The following is a 21749-nucleotide window of genomic DNA, read 5'->3' as shown; positions in this document are numbered from 1 at the left end:
CCATCATGGTTTCAAATCATGCATTGCATGGAAGGTTCCCCTGCTCAAGTCATCACATGTCCAGGCCCGTCTGAAGTTTGCCAATGACCATCTGGATGATCCAGAGGAGGCATGGAAGAAAGTCATGTGGTCAGATGAGCCCAAAATAGAACTTTTTGGTCTAAACTTCACTCGTCGTGTTTGGAGGAAAAAGAAGGATGAGTTGCATCCCAAGAACACCATCCCTACTGTGAAGCATGGGGGTGGTAACATCATGCTTTGGAGGTGCTTTTCTGCAAAGGGGACAGGACGACTGCACTGTATTAAGGAGAGGATGAATGGGGCCATTTATTGTGAGATTTTGAGCAACAACCTCCTTCCCTCAGTCAGAGCATTGAAGATGGGTCGTGGCTGGGTCTTCCAACAGGACAACGACCCGAAGCACACAGCCAGGATAACCAAGGAGTGGCTCCGTAAGAAGCATATCAAGGTTCTGGAGTGGCCTAGCCAGTCTCCAGACCTAAATACAATGTTTGACCTCTGTAATTGCAAACAAAGGCTTCTGTACCAAATATTAACACTGATTTTCTCAGGTGTTCAAATACTTATGTTCAGCAGTGCAAGACAAATAAATTCTTTAAAAACCATACAATGTGATATCCTGATTTTTTTTTAATTCTGTTTCTCAGAGTGGGAATGCACCTAAAATGTGAATTTCAGACCCCTCCATGATTTCTAAGTGGGAGAACTTGCAAAATCACAGGGTGTTCAAATACTTCTGTTCCTCACTGTATGGTGAATGAAGGATATGGGGTTTAGTAACACTTTAAAGTGTAAGTTCACCTATACAGAATATCTGCAAGGTGAACTAACACTGGACCCCCTTCCCATTCCCACTGGTTCTGCGATCCTCTGCTGTCAGACACCGACATGATGCTTTGATTTTCAGGGGATTTGAAATCCCTTAATATCCTCGGCTTAATCTCCTCTCCGTACTGTTTATGGAGTAGGGACCAGAGGGATTGTAATTGGTCAGCACCGTCACATGGACAGCACTGACCAATAGGAATCCATCTAGCACATCCTGACAGCACTGTCACGAGAGGAGAGAAAGCTGCGGGGATTTCAAACCCCTGGACTGATGAAACATCATGCTGGTGTCTGACAGCAGAGAATTGCGGGACTGAAGGGGGGGGATGGGTTGGTGGTCCAGTGTTAGTTCACCTTTACAGAAAATCTGCAAGGTGAACTTACACTTTAAATAGTAACTCCACTTTTGTTGAGAAAAAAGCATTCCCCTCTGGGTGATTTACACACATTGCAATGATTTTAACAAACCTTGTTGCAGATTCCTACCATTTTTTATTTTGAAGAAATAGCCGTTTGTCCGTGTCCACCTTCAGAGTGAATCTGTATGGGAGTGACTAATTATAATTCAGTTTCTGCACTTGCAGAGATCTAATGAGAAAAGTGGCAGCGTCTGCATCTCTTTAGATGTGATTTCCTTTTGGGAGTATTTTACCAAAATGGATATTTTTGTTGCAGGGGATGCCCAAAATCGGACTTGTATCTTTGTGCAGACCTCTAGGAAAATCAGTGAGCCAATCACACAAGCAGGAAATGGCATTTCTCAGTTAGTGTACAGGTTGAAATTTTGCATTGGATTTTACAGAAAACTACAGTGGTTGCAGATTGAAAAGATAAGGTAATTTTTAATAACATTCAATCAAAATATGACTTGTGTCACAATTGTATACACTACATTATTTTCTTTTAATTTTCTATTTTTTTCCCATAAAAGTGGAGTTACTTTTTAAAGGCTAAGCTCACCTTTTACAAAAAAAAAACCAAAACAATAAACGCACATCTTTTTTCCATGCTATTGACACTACCATTTGTGCAATTTTACATTCATTACCATTTTTATTATCATTGCTAATAACAGTATGTGTATACCGTTATACACATATATATCCTTCAAAATTTTCTGTTTTATGGTTCATTGCTCTCTTTTTATTATCATTATATCTTTTATATATTTTTTATAGCTTTGTGCTTTGATATGCGGTTTTTTCCATGGTACTGTGTCTTTAAATCTCCGCTGAGCATTGTTGTTCCACACCTGACAGTGTCTTCTATTTAAGCTGCTACTTCCCCAAGGTCCACCGGGCCAATAGAAGGAGCTAGAGGCTCCGAGCGCATAGCCTGACTTTCCCATGTCTGTGCTCTTCCTCCCCACTGACCCTCCGCCTCTTCCTGTGATGTCACATCCTGCCGCTGTGCTCCAGACTGGTTACTAGGCTCCTTCCTGCGCAAACGCCGCTGGATTAGCTCTACAACACCACCACTCTGTAGTGTCTCTCACCACCTCCATCAGCCCAGCTGCTATTGCACCAACCACCGGTGGTGCCTGCAGAACGTTTTGAGGAACGGTCATCTCTCATATACACTGATGAGGTTGTTTTATTACTTCCTGTGTGAGTGTTTTTAATCCTTTGCTATTAAATACCGTGTTATTACTACACTTAGATGGCGCCTCCTGTCTCTTTTCTTCTTTAAGGCACTGTACCTGAGATAAGTAGATCATGGGTGCAATGCATGGATCCTGCAGACACTCAGTACAGCTGTCTGCTCATATATGTTGTACAGACAGACAGTTACTGAATGGCAGGAAGAATCAATGGACTATGAGAGCTCACCAGTGCCCTCACAGTTCATTGAGACCTACAAGTCATCAGCTGCAATGGCTGATGGTACTTGTAGGCATTCATTCACAGGAATTGTGAATGAATAATGCAGCCATGTGGGAAAAGCACTGCATGGCCACGCTCTTTTTAAAATGTGACAGCGGGGAGAAGTTGTCACAGGGAGGGGGGATCGGGGGTGAGAGGAGGCAGGAGCTGGAACATGTTACATGTTCCACCCTAAAAGCAGGTGGAACATGTAACATGTTCCAAAAGTGAACCTAGGCTTTAACTCAAAAAGCTGAATATAGGAGCTGATTGATTGCTATGCACAGCTGCTCCAGATTCTGTCTGTTCCAGTTTTGATAAATTCCCCCCATTATATATTGATGGTAATGCAAAGTCAGTTTACAAGTATGTGATTATGCTCTTTTATTTTCCCTGTCCTGATAAGTTATCTTGGTTCATTCTAAGGTGAGTGGGGATGTTAAATGTGTGTGTTTGTTTTTATGAGGTGATTGAGTCTCAAGGTATGTAGTAGCACAATTTGGCAAACTTTTAGGATAGCATAACTTGTATACATATTGTTCTCAGGTCTGTTTCTGGTGCAAACTGGCCATTTGATTAGCAAGACAGCCAGGTATTTATATAAGGAAATGGTTTTTGGGATTGTAGAAGCAGGTGTTAGATTTATTTGTTATTTATTACAGATGCTTATATAGCCTGTTCTGGACCCGTTTCAAACTCTAAAAGACAGATTCACACTGCACTGTGAATTTTCACTTAGATTGGTGAATGAGGTCAACTTAAGTCAAAATTCATTTTGCAAAGTACACCCAATCATGTGCAAGAAAAGAGAAAAAAAAAAACCCAAGAATTTTGTTCACACTTGATTGGATGCTTGAAGTCAGCACAAAGTGGATTTTTACTTTGTAAAGTGAATTTAATAGCTTCAACTCATTCACTAGTCTAAGTGAATATTCACTTTCCACTGTGAATGAGGTAAAACTGTGCTGATTTCATCCAATCATGTGTGATAAAAATCATTTAAATTTTTTTTTTTATTGTACATGATTGTGTATTATTTGCAAAGTAAATTTTCATTTAGCTTTACAACATTTATCAAGCTAAGTGAAAAGTCACTTTGCAGTGGGAACGCACTCTATGTCTACGATAAATCAAGCCCATTATCATACAAAAATTGCTGCATTGCACATAACGATGTAAACAAGTTTGCATTAAATTATTGCTTTTTCACATCCTATAACAAAATACGTATTCCAAACAATAGTGTGTAGTGGGCCTAAGGCTTTACAAACTTTTTCCAACAAATATACAGAATTTTTTTTTATGACAATGGAAAAAGTCCAGCTAACAGCATTGGCCTTCTCCAACCCCAGGTAGTGCCATTCAGAAGATCATGATATGCTTTCTGTGAACTGTATTAATGGTCCATCTGGCAATGTGCTGTGCTGCTCATCCAAATGAGACATCTGAGACAACATCTACCCAAACCTTATTACTGTTATTATCACAGCTGCATGGGAAAATAGGAGGATTTATGAATGATTGCAGAACAATGCTCTAGTCCTCAAAACACTGATACTATCTGAAGCTTCAGAGTCAAAAGACAAACTAGATATAGAAGTACATTTGCTTAAAAGTATCGTGCTCTGAGGGTGATTACCTATACAGAACAAAGATCACTCCTCATTTCTCATTTCCCTATAAATTATTCTGGAAGAAAACCATATAATATATAATACTCCACCGAAACTGCCCTACTCAAACTCACCAATGACCTGCTAACCGCCAAAACCAATGGCCACTATACAGTACTCCTACTCCTCTACCTCTCTGCGGCTTTTGACAAATATGACCACCCCCTCCTCCTCAAAAAACTACACTCTCTTGGAGGCCAAGAGACTCCACTCTCTCCTGGTTCTCCTCCTATCTATCGCAGCGCTCCTTCAGTGTTACCTATAACGCTACCACCTCCTCCTCACTCCCTCTCTCTGTTGGGGTCCCTCAAGGTTCTGTCCTCGGAACCCTTCTCTTCTCCATCTACACCTCCTCCCTTGGCCAATTGATAAATTCCCACGGCTTCAATTACCATCTCTATGCCGATGACACACAAATCTATCTCTCTACCCCTCACCTCACTCCTTCAGTCTCCGCCCGTATCACAAGCCTACTAAGCGACATATCGGATTGGATGTCACTCCACTTCCTCAAACTAAATCTTTCCAACACTGAGCTCCTAGTATTCCCTCCAGCCCGCGCCCCCCCCCCCTCCCTGACTTCTCCATCATGATCAACAACACTATCATCAGTCCCACCCCTCAAGCCAGAGTACTAGGTGTTATCCTAGACTCCAATCTGTCCTTTCAGCCCCAGGTCCAATCACTGACTACCTCATGTAGACTTCACCTCTGCAACATCTCCAAGATACGACCGTTCCTAACCTCGGAAACCACTAAGCAACTCATTCACTCCCATATTATATCACGTCTCGACTACTGTAACTCCCTTCTCATTGGCCTACCTCTCCGCAGGCTATCCCCACTTCAGTCTATCATGAATGCTGCGGCCAGACTCATCCACCTAACTAACCATTCCGTATCTGCCACCCCCCTCTGCCAATCCCTCCACTGGCTTCCAATTGCCCAATGGATAAAATTCAAAACGCTAACACTGACGTATAAAGCCGTTCATAACATTGCCCCAAAGTACATCACCAATCTTGTCTCCATATATCACCCAAATCGTACTCTCCGCTCCTCACAAGACCTCCTACTCTCTATCTCCCTTGTCTCCTCCTCCCATGCTTGGCTCCAGGACTTCTCCAGGGCTTCCAACATCCTCTGGAACTCCTTACCCCAATCCATCAGACTATCGCCAACTCTGCTCACCTTTAGGTGCACTCTGAAAACCTATCTCTTCAGGGAAGTCTACCCCGCCCTCAGCTGTCACCGCGTACCGATGTGTTGCGTGTCCTGGGAAAGCGTCTCTTACCCTAAAGCGAGCTGGCCCTTGTGGTCACTGCTAGGAGGTGAGGGGGCACTTTGGATGTTTTTGGATTCACGAGTTGTTGGCACTGGATTTATGATTATTTACACGCGAGTTATTGCTGTGGAGCACCTATTTATATCTATTATTGGGACAGTGTGTGGCCTTTTTTTGTAGTGGATATATATATATGTAATAACTTCACAGAGTGTTTTTGTACACACATGCACTAATTATGTTATTCACTTAGTGTGATCCCCGTTATTGGGGTTATTCTTTTATATTGATTTTATATTGATTGTGTGTGTGCACTTACTTATTTATTATTGGTACACTTTTTCACTTAAGATTGTTTATTTATTTGATTATATTTAGTCTGATTTTGGTCACTTATGTTAGTATTTATTTAGCGCTGCACCATTATATATTGATTATTTATACTTTATGGTTGAAGGGGGGTGTTAGCTGCTTAGGGATAGGGATTTTCCATTCAAGCGCAGGAGACTGCATTTGTCATGCATTGCTATTGTCCACGAAGGAAGCCTCTTCCAAAGCCCATGCACAAAAAAGCCTGCCTAGAACTTTCCAGAGCCCATGCTAAAAAAGAAGAAGACTACTGGGAGTGATGAGACCAAGAAAAATATTTTTGGAATGGATGGCTTCAAAACAGTATAGAGTTGCAAAGGTGAGGAGTACAAAGAAAAATGCATGGTGCCTATAGTGAAACATGGTGGTGGCAGTGTCCTTCTGTGGGGCTGCATGAGTGCAGCTGGTGTTTGGGAGCTGCATTTCATTGATGGTATTATGAATTCACAGATCTACTGCTGTATATTAAAAGAGAACATGCTACCATCACGCCGTGCCCTTGGTCATCGTGCACTTTTCCAACATGACAATGACAAAAAAACAAACAAACAAAGGCCACTGTTGAGTTTCTGAAGAAGAACAGGGTGAAAGTAATTCAGTGGCCAAGTATGTCTCCTGATCTGAACCCAATCGAACATCTATGGGGAATTCTGAAGAGACAAGTTGAGCAACCAGCCAGCATCTAGGCATCCAGACAAGTTGAGCATCCAGCCAGCATCTAGGCATCCAGACAAGTTGAGCATCAAGCCAGCATCCAGGCTCTAAAGGAGGTAATTCTTTAAAAATGGAAAAAGATTGATGTTGCAATTAGTGTTGGGCTTTATGTTTGAGTTGAACATATGTTCGACTCGAACATTGGCTGTTTGTGCGTTCGCTGAGCACACGAATGGTAAGGGTGTTTGGTGGGTTATTCGTCCGCTGTGCCCTACAATGCACTGTGCCCTGACAGTGCATTGTGATTGGCCAAAGCAATGCACCAGACCACAGGTCAGGTGCAATCCTTTGGGCAATCACAGTGCATGATGTCAAAAGCGGGCTGGGTAACCCCACCCCCTTGTGACATCATCACAGTATTTAGGAGCTGTCATCATGGTGCAACTGTTAGATGGCGGGAGCCAGCATCAAAAGCAGAGCGTTTTTTTTTCTTTTTCGGGTCAGCTGTGGCGGCAGGTATCATGATTGACGTGGGATCTATTTCGAGGGGTTTTTTTTAAATTTTTATTTTTATTAAAGGACTTGTCAAAGACAGTGTCCTGTCATTTTTTACACTACACTTTTTTTTTTTGTGAATGGGTAGTGGTACCATATACCCCATACTCATTCACATGGAGGGGGGCTTCCAGATTCTGATAAGCCCCCACCCGCAGACCCCCACAACCAATGCCTAGAGTTGTGGCGAAGAGGTCCTTGTCCCCATCAACATGGGGACAAGCTGCTTTGGGAGGAGAGCCTCTCTGCCCCGAAGCAGCCCCCTATGTTGAGGGCATTTGGCCTGGTATGGTTCAGGAAGGGGAGGCACTCACTCCCCCCCATCCTGACTTGCCGGGCTGCATGCTCTGATAAGGGTCTGGTATGGAATTTTGGGGGGACCTACATGCCATTTTTTTTTTTTAATTTTGGTGTGGGGTTTCCCCTCAAAATCCATACCAGACCTGAAGGGCTTGGTATGGATGGGGAGGGGACCTCACAGCATTTAAAAAAAACAATTATTTGTCGGGCAATGCCGGCAATTTCTTTTTACATTCAGCTGTCAGTGAGGAATCCTGCTGACAGCTGAAACATAAAAGAATGTTTTACTACTAAAATACCACATGACTTAATGATATAACTCATGCTGTAATTTATTAGCTGAGTAGTATCTTACCACATATTCAGATGCGGCAAGATAATGCTTGGTAAATTGTCCCTGTTTGACTTGGTGCTGTACTTACAAATCATAGAGGTCATACAAAATACTAAATGGAGTAGTTTTTTTTGTGGGGCGTATTCATTTTTACATCAATTTAAGTAAACCTAAAGATTTTGTAATATAAGTTATAATATTAACCTTACTTTCATGTAATGAGCTAAACTAATGTTCTATAAAACTCAGTTTTGTCAAAATTTTGGAAATTGTTCTTGTGTTCATTGAGATATTAATTCAAATCTTACTTTTCAAACGGGGTGTACTCATTTATGCTGAGTACTGTATATATATTTACATTTGAACTCCAGTTTTTGTGAAAAATAAAAAATATGCAGCCCAGCAGATTCAAAATTAAAAAACAGATTTTGCTGCACTAATCATCTTCAATTTGATGCTGTATCCTGTAGAAGGTCTACTTCAACAGATTTTGTGGATTTAATGATGGACCGTATCGTTCAGCCAACTTTCTGTGAGCCCAGCCTGTCATGAACACTCCCCCTACATCCTCACACTGGCCTGGGCTCAAAGTACAGAACCATTTAGTGCAAGAGTAAGGATCAGAGTAGTATTATATCTGAATAGTAATAATAGCTCTGAAGAAATGTGACAAGGAAAAATTTGCCCCAGCTGTAGGGTGCAGGATGGATCTACTGGGAAACAAAGTTTAACCCCTTGCTACTGCTGCCCCGTTTCTTTAAGTGAATCTAAATGCTGAAAAGCAGAGGTGGTTGTTCCAATTACGTGACCACTGTGATTGGCTGTCATGGCAGTCACATGACAAGAAGCTCCTGATTGCAAGCATTGGGAGCTGCCTGTAACATTTTAGATACTGTACCAGGAGGTGGCAGTGCTCTCAGCATAGAAAAGTCCTTTTCAATAATGCATAAAGTATAAGAGGCTGCTCTGCTTTAAAGCCCACCCGTCTAGCAGTACTGTGTATATATATATATATATATATATATATATATATATATGTGTATGTCCAATGAGAACTAGTTAATCACCAGTAAAAGTTTGAGATCGCAACTCTTTATTGTTTACTTGATTCTATGCAAGGGAACTTTGCTGTAATTTTTCAACTTTGTCTGTATGTATTGTTGGTTTTGTAGAGCTGCAAAATGTATGGTACCTTACAAATCCTAACCCAGTGGGTAGTCTGACAAGTTCTGAAAGTGATGTCTTGAATTTTTTATGGTATTTATGTCTTTACACACAAAGTCAGGAAGTTGGTGTGTCTGTTCATGTAGTGTAACTGTGCTTCTGTCAAAGACACTTACCTAAATGTAGTGACTTAACAAAGAAAAAATTGTAATAAGTGCCATAAGTGGAATAACATTAGTTTTTTGCCGTGTTCTGTTTGCCTATTCATGTGTTCTGTCTTTGCTCCTAAATCTGTGCTCTGTTTCATTTTTAATGGCCGTTCATGTCTCTTCTCCCTATGTAATTCTCTTTTACTCTGTTTTTTTCAATCCAATAGAGCAGAGTTGTGCTTGATGAAGAGACCAAAAGTGCTTTTAAAGCTTGCATTTTGAATCTGCTGAGTTTGTCCAAAGTATAGCCAAAATGTTATATCCATAAATCAGGAAAACGTGAAAGAATAGCGACAATTCTCAGCCATGGGACAGTGGAACTGCACTGCATTTGAGCACCACGAACCAAAAACGATATTTAATTCATTGTTAATATTCAATGCAAATTCACCCATTCATCCATGTCTCCATGCTTTATTTTCCTAATAAATCATTTTGAAAAACAGCCCCTGGCATTTCTGGCAGTGGCCATCTTACGTAAGGGCAGATTATTCATGAAGCATTTACCAGAATCCATCTGCCCTTAGCTCAGGCATTGGCGGAGCTGAGAACCCTCCCTCCCTTTCTGAAGACTGCTGGGATGTATGACAATTTTCCTAGGCATGGAAACCATAAAGTTACTGAAGAAATGTAAAAAAAAAAAGTTTAACACAAGTAAATATGATATCCTTTCCCATCTGTTTATTAATGCTAGCAGCATAAGGATTAAAAATAGTCAATGTTGACTGAGAGAGAGTGAAGTTTCACTTTAACTGTAATTTTAATCTTAGCTGTTCCCAACATATGGACAAGAAGTTGAAGACCTACTCAAAAGCACCTTGAAAAGCTTTCTTAGTGAGTTTATAAAATATTGTGCAGGTACTGTTGAGAGGTTTCTTTAGGCTCCAGGGCCTGTGTGCCGCATAATATTGACACAGGGCTGTTAGCCATTTACAGAGGGCATCCTGGCTCAGGCTGAAGTGAAAATGCCACAGAATAAGGCTAGGTTAAGTGTAAGGGGTTAAAGTGGTTGTAAACGCTTACATCGACCCACTGACTTAACTAGCCACAGCTGATACACGGAGGTTAAAGAAATCTTCCTACATAAGTTGGACCTGTTTACCTGTAGCCCTCTCTTCATTACAGCCTCCTAAAGTACACGTTACACAGAATTTCTGAGCTCCAGAAAGCAGGGGGTGGGGATCTAACATTACACACTGTACAGCATACAGCAGGGGGCTGATTGTGATCTGAGGCTTGAGTGAAGAGAAAGGACACACCCCCTCTGCACAATCTCAGTGGAAAATATGCACAGCTGAGGCTCTCAATCACCTGCTGTGTGCTGGAGAGGGGATGAGGACTTCTCCTTGGTTTATCTGGTCTTGGCAGTCATGCAGATAGCAAAGGAAAGAGAGAGCAGATATAAATCACAGGAGGTGCTTTGGATCCAGGCAAGTACACACAATAGAAGGATAGGGCTTGTTAATTTTTCATTTCCAAGGTTTTCAACCATTTTAAGTATTAAATGTTAAAGTTACTCTGTTGCCAGATTTAAAAAAAGGCAATACCTAGAAATCAAAGAAGTAAAAATTGTCTATGCTAACTTAAGTATCTTTTAGTGTCTCACACACTTTCAGATGCCTGATCTCCTGTGGTTGCATCCACCAGCTCCTATGTTTTTACAGAAGACAGCAGTGATGTAGGGGCCAGAAGTCTGAATCACACTTCACATACAGGAACCCAATGGTATAAACAGTTTTATTTCAACTGAATGGAATGTAAATGATTGCCAAGTAATATTTGTTTAATAATATTGTAGCCAGGCCCTGTGCTCTACTTTTAAACTCAGGTGGCCAGACCATTTTTGCAGCTTTTCCATAGTTTTTTTTTAATATTTTCCCTAGAGCTTTCAGAGTTTCTTAAAGACCCCCCCCCCCCCACCACCACCACCACCAAACGCCATACCATGCATTTTCTTACTGAATAGGACCAGTAGAAATAATCAAAACAATATATTTGCTATAAAAATTCTTATTCGCGGATGCAAACATAGAAAAACGTACAAAATTCCTGCTAAATATAGAAGCTAAAGCTGCATTGAGTTAACACATAACAAATATTTGTAAATTATAAATAGCATCTTTTGGTGAAAACTGGGGATGCGTAAAACTGTAAATAAACACAATTTACTCTAAAAATCTGTGGTTATCATTTTCCACTTACAGCTTTCAGAGTTTGTCAGACCAGACAAACCATACATTTTCTGAAAGCACATGACCTGTAGAATAATGCTACTGAACTTTTAGGCCCCGCAATAGTTGCACAAATGTTTATCAAATCACTATTTACACAAAAAATACTCAAAAATCAATATTAGCGGACACAAACACAATATACCTTACAAAATTACTACTAGATTCTTACAAAGGCCTCATTCACATGGGCGTATTAAAGTGTATGCCCGTGAAGGGCTGTGTTTACTTGTATGGGGAAGCCCAGGTGTTTCGGACACAGCCGCTGCTTCCAATCTGACATCCGTATGGGTGCACAGCCCTGAACATAGACAGTTGAGCTCGGTGACATGCACCCGGACCCACATGGATGTCCAATTGGGAGTGTTGGCTGTTCCTGTGCAGTTGATGCATCCTAACTGACATCAATGGAACTGCCTGCATTGGGGTGCACGGTGCAGTGGGTAAACATGGCTTTGCAGGGGTGTACACTGTGTATGCCCTGTGTGAACAAGGCCATAACATTTTTTACATTTTATTCTTAATTTTATATTTTAATATTTTTACAATTTTATTTTAAACAATCTGTACAATTTTTTTGGAGGGGTGGGGGTGGGGGAGAGGCTTTAGTGAGATGTCAGAGGTCTAAAACAGACCCCTGATGTCTCTTTTTTGAGGCAGAGAAAGGGACTGAAGACACAGAGTTCAGTCCCTTTCTCTGCAGCCTCAGCTGCAGACGTCTCTGCATAGAGGCTTCTATTCATTCATAAACAGAGTAAACACTGTTTACTACACCACAGTGATAAATGAACATAGGAGCAATCGGTACCGATCACTCTCTATGTTCATTGATAAACACAAGTTTATCAGCCCCCCCGCTCTCCATCCTTACAGCGGTCTTCCTCCTGAGCAACAGCTGCTGCCAGCGGAAAAGGGGAGAGAAAGCTGGCCAGCTACACTGCCGGGAAAGGTGCCAGGAGCTGGGTGAGGATGGGGACACTGCATGGAGGGTTGGAACAGCGGTGGGGGGATGTAATGATGTGTTTTCTTTTCTTTTGTGGCTCCACTGTTGCGCCGAGAGCCAGCAGAAGTGCAGAGGAAGGAATCCGGAGGCTGCAGGGGAGCCATAGTATAGGATTGATGCAGGGATGTGCAGGGGGGAGGGAGTGCAGAGAGGTAGAGAGAAGTGCAGTGGGCAAGGCAGCAAGCAAGAATGGTGGTGGGGGTGGTATTTTAGGTGACAGCAGGGAGAAATGTCACATTAGATATTGTCTACAAACTGGGGACCCCAATGCAAGGCAGAAGTGCTAACCGCTAAGCCACTGTACTGCCTCTGTGTTAGTACAGGGTATTACAGGTGGCTGATACCAAATCAAATTCAGGTATTAACTCTAGCTACAGTTAAAAATACATTTAATTATTTTAAATGAGAACATAACTGCATTCATTTTCATTTTTAAATCTGCCTGGAATACAGCTTTAATCATACAGTTTGTGATAACTGTTGATTAGACCAGCAAGTCAGTGTATAGTATAGCAAACCCTCATCCTCCACTTGCAGCATATAATTATTTCTGTTTATCTGAGGTCACAGTTCCCCATGTTAATCCATGATGTGCCAAAAATGTTCTACCTTCCCAAATGGCAATAAGACTCAAGACAGATAAATAACTCTAGATGATAAGGGTATTGGACTTTTATATGTGCTGTGACTAAATGTCTATCATGTTTGCATGCTGTTAACAATAATGTTTTTCATAGTACGAGGTCCTGCCAATGTGAAAATGGTTGGAAAAAGGAAAGAGGGTTCACATGTTTACATGTGCAAAGTGTGGGACTCTGGAGTATCGATTGTGAGTGGAGAAAACGTTTTTACACCTCTATGGATTCCTAGATTGGGCTCTGTAGTTTGGAGATTTCAAAGTGTCCTGGGTGGGAAGAAATCTCCAACCTAGTGTCCTGGCTTTGTTGAAGTTCAGCAGGGTATGTTTCTAGGTGAACGCAGCCCTTATAATGAAGACTTGGGAATAGCTCAAGGCTGCAACCAAAAGGGAGGTGTGCTCCCATCTGAAGACAGGCTTATGATCTTGTCTTGAGACAAAGGTGATCTACTCAGGAGACAGCGTTCTATGTTGGAGATTCCATGCCCATCATAGTGAGAGAATTGGGACAGCTGAAAGAGTCTGGGGGACTGAGAGTGTCTGGAAGACTGAGAGAGCTGAGGCAACTAGGAAAGAGTCCAGGGGACTGAAAGAATCTCAAAATCTCAGAGAAATGTGAGAGACCAGGGTGTCAGGACAACCCCTACCAAGAGGCCAGGGGTGGTCATGTGTAGCAAGGTGCTGTAGCCAAGCCTGAGTGAGCCTGGAGAGCTGAGAATGAGGTGAGGGACCAATGTAAAGTGCAGTGGTACTGATGAAGCAACAGCAGGTGGCTTGGTATTTTTCTGTTACCTATATTGCTGTGTGCAACTGAAACCCCTGGGTGGGCAAGATTGTGGACTTTACTTTCATCTGTTTTAATGAAAGTGGGCTGATACTTCTGATTAACAAAATGTATTTATCATTATTTAATAATAAAAATATATGTAGCCATTTCCCCATCACAATTCTGAACCCATGCCTTTGAACTCATAATACAATAAGCTTTAGAAAAATCAACAACCTCATTCAAGAAGAAAGTGATACTATTTTTGAAAGCCTCTTGTCAGCATCTCAGTTGTCAGATATCATATTGCTGAAAGCACACTGTAATACATACTTTGTAATATAGTTTACCAACATATCTGCATTACATTAAAACATGCACTGTAAACACATTTTAAGTTAACATTAAATATCCAATATAATTAAAAATGTATAAATTACTTACAGCAAAAATGATCTTAGTTATGATAGGGAAAAGCAGCAATGAGCAGCATTCTGCAGAAAAGCAGTAGGAGTATCTGAAATAAAATACACATAGTATCAATTAGTAAATAAACTAGAGGGCAGCATAATATTGATACATTTATTAATTATCTGATATTAAATTGAAAATGTTTAAAGCGATAATAAACACAAAATGTTAAATAATCCAGGATGTGACCTACTGTTCCTTTTATGATTACTGCAAACCGTTCAGTTTCCCATTTTGGATCACTTGACCCTCTCTTTTAGATTGTAAGCTCTAACGAGCAGGGCCCTTTGATTCTTCCTGTATTGAATTGCATTGCAACAGTACTGTCTGCCCTCATGGTGTAAAGTGTTGTGCAAACTGCTGGTGCTATATAAATCCTGTATAGTAATAATAATATTTGATAACTTCATAAATAATATATTCAAACTTAAAGACTTTTATCCAGATTTTAGTCAGGTAAATATGAAAAAGTGCCTTATCCCAGTACTTAGTAAACATGAATGTTCCCAAATTATCTAGACAAAATGCTTCTATGCTGGATCTTCCTATTACGGAAGAAGAAATAGATATGGTTATTGCATCCTTCTCACCTGTTCTAGATGGTTATCCCATCAAATGGTATTTGACTTATAAAGAACAATTCACTCCTAAACTGTTGACTTCATACAATTACGCTTTCCATTCTGGAGCTTTGCCAGCTTCATTAAGAGAAACGTTGTTTTAATACCAAGATCAACTAGGGATCCCACATTTTGTGCGTCTTAGAGACCTACAGTATATCCTTAATTAACGTGCTAAAAATCCTTACAAGGTACTTACAAAAATATTGGCACTTCGTTTGAATAAGGTAATTAATTCTGTAATAGACCAACAATATATACCATCTTTACCCCCTGCTATTACCCTAAAAATGTCTAAATTTTGTTACTGAGGAATTGAGATCCAGTCCCCTTTACATTCTTATCTTGATAATAATGTGAACTTCCTTATACAATGGCACAAGGAGTGTGTTACTACTGTATTACTAAACTGCCACTAAACCTAATGGGTAGTAAATCTATTTAAAATGTTTTTTTCAAACTACCCTTTTTATATATGTTACTTAATGTCCCAATTTATATCTCTAAGAAAATAGTCTCAGAAATTAATGCTGTAGTGTCTTCTTTTATCCGGGGTCCTAATGCACCTAGGATCTCCTTGGAAACTCTCCAGCTACCTATGCAAAGTGGTGGTCTAGCCCAGTGTTTTTCAACCTTTATACAGTCAAGGCACCTTTTTAAAGTTCTGCACAATCTCAAGGCACCACATTCTAAAATGTAAAAAATTAAAGTAATAGTTTTACATAATGCATCAACATCCATATTTGTAGGACACCCAATGTTTGAGATGCTTTTTCTTCCAAAGCAAATACTCCTTTGCACACTGGTACTGACTAGTATTCCATTGTTTCTCTTCTCCATCAGTTTCTCTCCTTCACTAAGCTAATGTGACCCCAATGTTGACAGAGGGGGGCAGGGGAGCAGCAAACAAGGATGTTATGCAGGTGCCCTATGTCCTCCTTATCAACCAATGAAGTCACTGGTTGTTAGGATGCCAGTGGTTAGAAGGCTGTAATGGTGCACAATGAAAGCCTGTGGCTTTGTGTAACTAAAAAAATATGCGTGATCCACCCGCTGGCTTTTTTTACAATTTTTGGGCAATGTTTAGGCATTTTGCCAAGGCACCCCTGAAGAAACATGAAGGCACCCTGGTTGAAAAAGACTGGTCTAGCCCTTCCTAATCTGCAGGGATATTACCTTGCAGTGTAACTGACTCTTATACATTGGTGAATGTTTCCAATCTAAATAATGGCATGGTGCCCACGCAAGGACTACTGAAGCAAACCTTTGAAATGCTGTTTAATCTTAAAGAAATTATCCATATCCTTGTTCTGGAGTATCTATATTAAAGCTGTCTCTTAAAATATTTCCAATCTGTGGGCGCAGAATAGATGTCTTTCTCAATACTCCTCTGTGGCATAAACTGCTTATTATGGAATTATTTAAATTACCAGATGTGGGAAGATGGGTAACTCATAACCTGAAAGAGGAGCTCCAGTCTCTGGTGAGAAAAATAATCTGTAGTTGCTGACTTTTAAGAAACAGCCACTCACCTGTCCCACGATCCAGCGGTGTGTTCACACTAGCTGGGTTCATCAGCCATCTCTCCCCGGCACCGGCATCTTAGGTGTGTGCACTCGGCTTTGACAGCTTGCGGCATGAGTAGAGCTGCGCATTGTGAATGGTCCCATAGTATTATGGGACCTGTCACATGTCTCAGAACACTGCAGAGAGTGAGGGGGGAGGACAGCTTCTGCTTTGGATCCACTAAGCTGTTAGAGCAGAAGTGGGAGTGGGTATTTGACAAAATCGGATACCCATCCCCCCCTCCCCAAAGCTGCCAATTCCCCACGGGGAGCAGGGGACCAGTCCTTAAAGAGGAACTTGCACTTTTGGGTGGAGCTCTGCTTAAATTATGCCCATTAACTATTCACAAAGATCACTTTTAAGATGTCTCAAACCCTTAAGGAAAAATTTTCAATCCCAAATACCTATTTATTTGCACATTTACAATCAAGGCATGTTGCTGCTAAACAAATTGGATATCAATGACAATGGCTAAGCTGGAACACCTTCTACTTAAAAATGGATTTACCTGCTGGATCCCTACTTGGTTTTACACAACAGAAGAAAAATATAAAGCAATTAGAGCTTGTTCGCACCATGGTGCAGAGATGTCAGTTTATCTGCAGGGATTTGCAGGGGCACAGCAAAATCAATTGTTCTCTATGTGCCCTGTTCACACCACAAAGCTAGCATCATGTGCAGATTTTTTCTGCGCAATAACCTGCAATGCATATAAAACTCATTGAGGCGAGCATGAAAACTGATGTAAACTGATGTCTCTGCAAGCTAAATCTGCACGTCATTTTCCATCAGTTTTTCTGTACATATGGTGTGAACAAGGCCTAAGACTCTACATGATTCAACAAAACTGCATGATAGGCAACCAAGGGCCACGGCAAAAAGAAGTACCTCTGAAAAAACCCATGGTTACTATGTTACATTTATTAGAACATTTCATAATTTGCATTATACGATACTAATTGATCAATATCACAATTCAGACAGGTAATTTCTATTGAATATGCATTTCATTCCCAAATTGACAAACTATCTTCAGGGATGTCTGATTTTTAACTACTCAATACTGTCAATGTGAGAGCATAAATTGACCCATTTAATAATATATATAACCAAAACACCTGCGCTCTATTGACTCCCCTGTTACACAATAGCTACTGTAATATACAAAAAGTGTGCAATAATTCATATAAACCAAGACATACAGCGCTTACATAAAAATGCACAATAAAGTGCAAAACAATAAAAGTCCACATGTGATTCTTATAATTATGGTGCAAACCAATAAATGCCTGCCTGATGACATCAGCCCGATGAAACATACGTCAAGGCGGGGCTACAAGAAGGTACGATCTGGTGACCTGGAAGTGGTGAGATACGCAAGTAGTGTGGAGCGTTCTGAGAGAGAGACGGGCAATACATTGAATGTTTAAACCCAAGTGCAGGGCTTAATGCACTATGAAATGTGAGCATATTTACAGATGGTTTTAGATATGTTGATGTAATATTTTAATAAAGGGTATTTTACACTATTGAAGTCTCCTTCTCCCCTTTTAACACATGATACCTATGGTGAAGCTTATAATGAGGTGCATGGTGGATTGACAAACTGGAATGGGGGATACCATATACATAAACAAGTGCATATAAACCTATTCTTAACTGAGAAGGTCATGGCTAGGCTATCTGGTGAGTTTTCTGTGATGGTGGTACACGCAGGTGGAGTGGAACACAAGAATCAGGAAGAGGTGGATTTTACATGAAGCACTTTATTTCACAGAAGTTTTATATTATATCACTCCGTTGTGGAAGAACGGTTGCACTTTATGGATGATGGACTAATTTGTAGAACATATATTCAGTCTCTCATAAACGTTATTGTGTTATAAAAATAGGAATCACATGTGGACATTTGTTGGTTTGCATCATAATTATAGGAATCACATGTGGACTTTCATTGTTTTGCACTTTATTTATTGTGCACTTTTTATGTAAGCGCTGTATATGTTGGTTTATATTATTTAATAATATGATGTAAAGACAACTGATGCATTGTAATTCTTGGCAGCCAATTAGAATTCAACTTGTAGTCATTTTCAGTACCAGAACTAAAGGAAGTTGTTTTATAAGGGGATGCTATTGTATAAATAATGGCATACTATTGTTCTTAATTTATCTTATTACATAAGCCCTGACGTGCTCCAGAATTCTCCTTCTGGCTTGAGAATTGTGCAAATAATGGTAGGTTTCTAATTTAGTCTTTTTTTAAAAAAGTAATTCTTATATTAAGCTAATTTTGCTGTTTTGGTGTGGGCATGCTGATATGCTGCACATAATTAAATTGTTTCAAGCATGTTTAAAGGCAATGTATAATAGTTGTGGGTTAGGTATATTTTTCAATAAAAATTAAATACAGAGCACTTTGGTATTTCAAAAGGAAGAACATCACAGAAGCTGTTTGCTTTCAGGCCATGAGTTTGATTTACTGAAGGCAAATAGACCTTGCACTTTGAAAGTTATTATTATTATACAGGACTTATATAGCGCCAACAGTTTATGCCGCACCTTACAACATAAGGACAGACAGTATAATTACAATACAATTCAATACAGGAGGAATCAGAGGGCCCTGCTTGTTGAAGCTTATAATCAAAGAAGAAGGGTCAAGAGATACAAAAGGTAATAACTGTGGGGAATGGGTTGATGGAGAAAATACATGTACAGTTGTTAGGTGGGGACAGAATAGGCCTCTCTGAAAAATTTTCAGTGATGGGCTAATAGTGAACAGAGTAGGACATAGTCGGACACATTGAGGTAGCGAGTTCCAGAAGATGGGAAAGGCTCTGGAGAAGTCCTGGAGGAGAGCATGGGAGGAGGTAACAAGGCAGTTGAACAGCAGGAGATCTTGGGAGGAATGAGGAGAACAATTTGGTTGGTATTTTGAGACAAGGTTAGTGATGTAGCTGGGGGGCCTAGTTGTGGATGGCTTTGTAAGTTGTTGTTAGTATTCTGAAATTTAATTGGGTGAGTGGAAGCCAGTGGAGGGAACGACAGAGAGGAGTAGCAGAGCGGTTGGTGAGGTGGATGAGTCTGGCGGCATCATTCATGATGAACTGAAGTAGTCAAGGCGGGAGATGACCAGGGAATGAGTTAGAAGCTTTGTGGTGTTATTGGTTCAGAAGAGGCATATCTTAGAGATGTTGCAAAGGTTGAGGTGGCAAGAGACAGTGATTGGATGTGGGGCCGAAAGGATAGTTCAGAGCCCAGGATTACACCTAGATCCTTGGCATGCAGGGACAGGTTGATAATTGAGCTGTTGATTTTGACAAAGAAGCCAGGGGAAGGGGCACATTGGGGAGGAAATATTATGAGCTTGGTTTTGGATGAATTGATATTCAAGAAGTGTTGTGACATCTAGGCTGATATGTCTGTTTGTAGATGAATGATGTGTGAGGAGACTGATGGAGTGAGCTGGGGGGGGGGGGGGGGTAGAGAGATATATTAGGGTGTCTTTAGCATAGAAATGGTATTGAAAGTCATTGGAGGCAATCATCTGACCCAGGGAGGAGGTGTAGATCTAGAATAGGAGAGGTCCAAGAACAGAACCTTGGGGAACCCAACAGAAAAAGGAAGAGGATAAGGGGAAGGAGAATTTTAAGTGACACTGAAGGTGTGATGGGGTAGGTAGAATTTCACCATACAGCATAAGAAGGGCAGCAACTATTGCAATGCTGCTGGATTGTCAGGACAAACAGAGCCAACAGGAGTCAGTTGTGTCAGGAGAGAAATTGCAGTTCTCTCCAATGCAACTACCTAAGGGGGGGAGATGTATTGATATCATGTACTGGGCACACAAAAAGCTGTGTCTGGTGGCCATGTTTTTCAAGAATCATAGGTCGCCATGAAGGTTGTGTAGAACAGTTACACACTACAGCCGCAAATAGCTAGGAATGTACCTCTATAGCCGTAACTTAGTCACATTTCAAAAAGCCTGTTATCTCAACTTAGGGACAGCAGATACCAGCACACAGGGTGTCAGGGATCCCGGCGCAGGCGCAGTGCGCCGCTCTCTGCAGGGACGTGGGCACCAGTTCCTGGCCGACCGCGGCATTCAGGCTTGCGCATGCGCAGTAGGAACCGCGGTCGCAAGCCGGGCACCAATGACAGCGCAGGGCGCGCCCCTGGCGAATACCCCTACCACTGACAGGCGTACTCAGGAGCCACGACCTGGTCTCCGGGTACTCCAAGTCCATCCCCACCATCAGGGGCTCTGGTGAACAAGTACCCTGGGGCTTAGACTCCGTGCCCTGGGAGCGCCTAATCAGTGGAGCGCTAGTGGTACCGCCAGGCGGTCCCTTACAGTACCAGAAGGCCATGACTGAGCCTGGAGGAGGATCCGCCCCGCTGGAAGAGATTTGCAGGCACCTTTCGGCCCTGACACAGGGTATAGCGGCCTTGCAGGACAAGTGCATGCATCTGGAAAACCGCTTCCAGACCCTCTCGGTATCTGATCCTACCCCACAGGCCTCTGACTCTGCGCCTCCAGCTGGAGAGGCTGCTGAGCCAGCCACAGGGGCGTCTGCTTCACCTGCAATGGCAGAACCCCGAGTACCCTTGCCGGAACGTTTTCGCGGAGACCACACTCGCTTCCGGTCTTTTCGTGATTCATGCCTCCTATTTTTTGAGTTACAACCCCGCACTTTCGTGACTGAATCGGTTAAAGTGGGATTTATCATCTCCCTATTACAGGACGAACCCCAGGACTAGGCCCATCGGTTAAGGGAAAACCGTGACCCTCACCTGGGGACGGTAAATGACTTTTTTGGGGCAATGGCCACATTGTACGATGACCCACAGCGGGCAGCCTCCGCCGAAGCAACGCTATACACGCTTAGACAGGGCCGCAGGGCGGCGGAGGAGTATGCCTCAGAATTTAGACGTTGGATGGGGGACACACGCTGGAACGAGGTCGCTCTGCGGCACCAGTTCCGTATGGGTCTTTCAGAATCCCTGAAAGATGAGCTGGCCCGAGTAGGGGTACCCGAGTCCTTAGAAGACCTTATTACGCTGACAATTCAAATCGACCGGAGACTGCGGGAACGCAGATGTGAGAGGTCCGGTCAGGGTCGCGGAAATACATGGGCTCCGGTCCAAGGGCCCGGTCCACTAACCAGACTGAATACTCAGAGCCCACCGTCCGGAGA

At 41.7% G+C, this 21749-nt stretch overlaps 1 protein-coding gene across 3 annotated transcripts in view; it reads right to left on the bottom strand.

Moving 5' to 3' along the window:
• DLGAP1 (DLG associated protein 1) overlaps positions 1-21749 on the bottom strand; it is a 774858-nt gene that overhangs the window by 667898 nt on the left and 85211 nt on the right. For all 3 annotated transcript variants that reach the window (XM_089678097.1, XM_089678117.1, XM_089678128.1), the window contains exon 2: positions 14336-14408. The gene's annotated coding sequence lies outside the window, so the exon portion shown is untranslated. The remainder of the gene's footprint in view (positions 1-14335; positions 14409-21749) is intronic.

This window comes from Staurois parvus, unplaced genomic scaffold (genome assembly GCF_062004578.1).
Source record: "Staurois parvus isolate SC_StPar_1 unplaced genomic scaffold, SC_StPar_1.0 ptg000015l, whole genome shotgun sequence".
Taxonomy (NCBI): domain Eukaryota; kingdom Metazoa; phylum Chordata; class Amphibia; order Anura; family Ranidae; genus Staurois; species Staurois parvus.
The sequence above is the reverse complement of the archived record's forward strand: the minus strand, read 5'-3'. Positions and strand labels throughout refer to the sequence as shown.